Consider the following 5,338-nt stretch of genomic DNA (forward strand, 5'->3'; position numbering starts at 1 on the left):
AAGGAGCTTTAATCATTTTTCCAACAAGAAAGATTCATATACATCATATTGTTCGAAAACAAATGAATCTAAGAATCCATCTTTATGGAGTTTGATATACGTTTCTCACTTATATGGCCTAAACGACAATGCCAAAGATAAGTTGATTCAAGTTATTTGTTTTTGATCTCTTAGTATTTATGTTATAAATAATGTTTTCTTGATCCAAAATAGAGACCATTAACCAATTGTGCCGAACCATAAAAAAACTATCGAGATAAAATGAACAACAATTATTCTTAATAATAATCTCAAAAACCATCTTGTCCAAACAATAGAAATAATGTTCTTAGTCAAACTAGGCACATAATAACAATCCTCTAATTTAAATCAAGTCCACTAGGCAAAGATAAAATATATGTCCCTATAGATAATGCAACAACTCTTGCTCCATTTCCCACTTGTAGGTCCACGTCTCCTTTAGCCAAATTCCTTCTTTTTGCAGTCCCTGTACAGAAGTACAAATATGAGAACACAACGGTATCTAATACCCAAGAAGTATATGTTGACAAATTAACATCAACATAAATACCCTAAAACAAACGTTCCGTTTCTTTTCCTTCTTGACCTCTTCAAGGTAAACATGGCAGTTTCTCTTCCAGTGTCGGTCTTATCGCAATGGAAACATTTTCCTTCTTTGCTAACTCCCCATTTGGGTTTAATGCATTTTTCCCTTTTTGTTTGGTCTTACAATTGGCCTTAGACTTTGCCACTACCTTTTTCTTTCCTTTCCTTATCCTTGTGGACCATCAGAATGGGCTTAGGTCCAACCTTTTTCATGTTACTTTCAGCAGTTCGTAACATGCCAAGTAACTGTGGCAAAGTCTTGTTAATTTCATTCATGTTGAAATTAGGACAAATTGGCTAAAGCTATATGGCAACGATTGCAGAATAACATCGATAGCCAATTCATTGAGAGGAAATCCCAGCTTTTCCAACGTTTGGGAGTAGCCCATCATCTTGATGACATGAGCTCCTATAGAGTTCCCTCTGCCATTTGCATTGAAATGGAGCTTTAGAGGTCTCATATCTCTCTTGACGTGCTTGCACTTCATATATTTCTTTGAGATTTTGAATCATCTCATATGCAACCATGTCCTCATGTTGCTTCTGAAGCTCAGGAGTCATGGTGGCAAGTATTAGACATCCAACATTAACATCATCCATATGTTTCTTGAATTTGTCTTTGTCATCTTTTGAAGCATTAGTTGTCGGTTCATCAGGAACATGTTCCTCAATGACATATTCCTTCCTTTCTTATTTGAGAACAATTCTCAAATTACGAAACCAGTCAAGGAAGTTTATGCCATTAAGTTTATCATTCTCAAGGAGTGATCGTAGTGATAAAGTGTTGCCATTAAATCTACAACAATGGAAATATTAAAGTAAGTAAATTTACCAAATTAAAATTTATAAATAGGACTTTATTTATAAATTACTCCTACTATTTTATTCAAAATTAAAAACCTCTTCGTTTTAATTTCGAAAAAATTCAACAAAAATTTCTAGTAGGTGAGGATCCATAATACAAAATTTCCTAAATCAGCTTTGGCTTTTCTTTTAGGATAGTGATTATTTAGGTAAGTAATAGTTGACTAGTTACATCTCATGTAATCCTCATTTTGGTGAACAACTTTTGTAAAAGTCATCTCATGACTTATCCAAATATTTAACCTCTAGGTTTCTAATCCTATTAGAATAACCTAGTTAAGTTATTACCAATATTTCAACCAGTGAATATCATTTGCTTATTCTTCGCGTTTAACCAAGATAGATTTATGTGCCAATGATAAAGGGGAGAGCGCGTAATTATCTCATCATTGTTCGTTTTAATATTAGGCCCTTATTGATCTCATCATTATTTATTCTTATTTTATCATTTCATGCATTGCATACATAACAAATATAGCAATAAATAAGATACAATGGTTATAGCCCAAACAATGACTAAGGTGGCCCATCCCAAGCTAATGAGAGAACCAAGAACCCTAAACCCTAAGACTACTCTCTAGACATCTTCTTCTCCTTTTGAATCTTCATAGGTTTACAATTTTAAAAGAAACTCGTTTTACATACGAGGGAGTAAGATAAGAAGAGAAATACAAAAGAGATATAGAAAGGCACGGCTCGCAGACCGTATTTCAAATTAAACATTATATAGTGAACAAGGGCTATAACCATGCATTTCAAACACCGTACAAAATAAACATATCATATATATATACACGTTCTTACGCCTTTGTTTAAAAAAATTAATATGGGCCTTTAATTTGTATTGCTGATGAGGGGTCAAGGGGGTGAAGCCCCTAGCGCGCTTAGGCTGTCGTGGTACGTCTGGTGGGATTTTTTGAAAAACAATACTTTTGTTTCCATGGAAAAACTTCACGATTCGATAACAATTATCAACAGAATCGTGCTTTTGGGATTTTCAATCCCGAAGGTTTGCTGCATCGGAACAACCATTGTTCCAATTCCAAACGCGATCTGCTATCGCACTCCAATAGATCATCCAATAACAAATCGATTGAAAATCATATTAACAAATTAACATATTAATCATTGCAGTTATCGATTCGAACAATAATATCAGCATATTTACCGAAATCACCATAAATTATTATTATTGTCCATGCCCATAATAATACTTGACTAGGGATCTTTTAATAATAACAATTATGTCATTATATGGACTTTATTATCTTCCATTTTATGTTAAACACATATATATAACTGGAAAATAATAGTGGCAATGCCTTTATTCAATAAAATCGGTAAATAAAAGTATTATTACAATCATCATATGATTGGTCTTTGGGCATACTCTAACACAATGCATGCATAACCTTATAAATGGATGTTTTATACATCATTGGGTAGGACTTGCGATAAGTCTACCTTGGTTATGTTGGAAAGATATTTATTTCATTAATCATATATTTGGCATATTCTAAATACGTCAAAGGTTGAATATAAAATGCATTGTTCACTGATCGTTAGATATGATGTTTATCATGAACATATATGATATTTAACATGAATAATATTTCGGGTATGAAGTGCCCAAAGGTTAAATGCTATTTATACACTTTTCCATGGATGGATCAAATAAAAATAGACTATATGCACAAGTATGCTATCGAGGGTCAGTGGTATTATTGGCATACCATAGAGTCTAGCAGCTGCATATTACATGGCACTAGAGTGTCGAGCGAAGGCACATAGTGCAGTCCTTAGTGTGTCTAGCGAAGACACACGGTATAAAACACTATGGTGTATAAGTTGGGAAAGGCCCAACCTCAGCACTACGGTGCGGTATTAGTGAGCAAGGCTCGACCTCAGCACTGCGGTGCAATATTTGACTCCTATGTTGGGATCCTCATACAGTTATACTTTGGGCTATGGTTTATTGATTAACAAACAATAAACAGGTGAATAAGCTATTAATTAAAGAAATGTTTTGAATTTCTAATGCTACATCTGTAACTCGTATTGGTTCATGTATACGGGTTATGGGTGTTACATTTATTGGGCTGAGCTATAGGTTTAGCTGATTCTGGGACTAAATCAAGCTTGTTTTGAGTTAAAAGTGTGTACATACTGCTAGGATGTCATTGTTACTGATTTGGTGATTATAAGGTTCAACTGATACCGCTCCTTACTCATAAAGGTGAATAAATATAGGGTATGAAAAAGATGTGTGTATTTGACGGTTTAAAGAATGTGATGGATCACAAGGTTCAAAAATAAGCTAATAGTGATAGTAATGATGTTAACCATCATTCTACTATTTAGTCTAATAAGATGATGTATTGGCACAATAGGAAGTGCCAATCTTGAATTAAAGAAAACCCTTGTTTATGCATTAGTAGAGTATTGATGAAAGAATGAAACATTCTGCTACAATTGATCCTCAGTGATATGTGTGCAATTAACCTTTTTGGCTAGAGTGCGAGGGTGAATCGTATTAGTAGACAATAATTTCATGGTAAGGATTCAACATGTTAATTTATAATAGACTTGATAGAATTGCCTTTCGAAGGTAATTTTTGGAATGAATTGATTACCCTACCATGTTGCAATGAATTATAGCTTAAAGTGATTGATTTTATAGAACTCAAAAAGTTTTGAGATATTTGTGGTAGGGAAATAGGGTAAATTTGTTTTCTAATGTGATTTTTATGATCAATTTCTATAGAGTTATTGCTACTAGGCTGTTAGGCGTTCTTAGTAAAGAAGGTGGATACTCAAACTTTCTTAGTTAAGTTGGAAGATATTCCAATTGTTCGATGGTATCCAAATGTGTAGCTATAGAAGTTACATGGATTACCTCTAGATTGAGATGTAGAAATTGAAATAGAGATGTTATCAGGTATTGCATTTATTTTTTATAGCCGTATCGAATGGCTCCGACCGAGGTCAGAAAATTAAAGGCATAAGTAGTAGAATTGTTAATACCGTGGATTTACAAGACTAAGTCTGTCATCTGAGTTGCGTCAGTGTTATTGTGAAAAAGAAAGACGAGTTTATGCAATTATGCATGTATTATCGTTCGTTAATTAGGTAACAAAGAAGAACAAGTATCCTCTTTCGAGGATTGATAATCTTTTGATCAGTTAAAAAGGTGCAATGATGTCTCCCAAGTTGGATCTCCTATCGTGATATTATTAGTTAAAGATGAGGAATAAGATATTCCTAAGACAATTTTCAGAATACATTATGAGCACTACGAGTTTACGATAATATCGTTTGGTTTAACGAATGTTCATGCTACACTTATGGATTGAATAAACTGAGTATTTTAGTTATACTTAGATTAATTGGTGGTAGTGTACATTGATGTTATTGTGATCTATTGTAAGACTATGGAAGAACACGATGTTTGTTTTTGTATAGCTTTTCCAACTATTCAGGAGAAAATTTGCATGCTAAGTTGACCAAGTGTAAATGTGAGTTGTTTAAGGTTGTATTCCTTGGTCATGTGGACTCAGATAAAAGGTTAAGAATATATATCAAGGAAGCATGATATATAGTTGAATGATAAATGCCAAAGAATGTTTTTGAATTTAAAAGTTTCTTGGGATTTGCTGGTTACTATCGACGGTTCATAAAGAACTTTACGATGATTATATTCCTTCTAACCAAACTATTGAGGAAAGATGTGTTATTCATTTGGACTGTTAAGTGCCAAGAAAACTGACATAAGCTCCAACATCAGTGTAATCATAATCAGGATTTGATTATGTGAATTATAGTAATGTATCTCGTAATGGTTTGGGATGCGTGTTCGTACAAGAGGAAA

The sequence above is a fragment of the Hibiscus syriacus genome, unplaced genomic scaffold (genome assembly GCF_006381635.1).
Source record: "Hibiscus syriacus cultivar Baekdansim isolate YM2019G1 unplaced genomic scaffold, ASM638163v2 tig00112069_pilon, whole genome shotgun sequence".
NCBI classification, from domain to species: Eukaryota; Viridiplantae; Streptophyta; class Magnoliopsida; order Malvales; family Malvaceae; genus Hibiscus; species Hibiscus syriacus.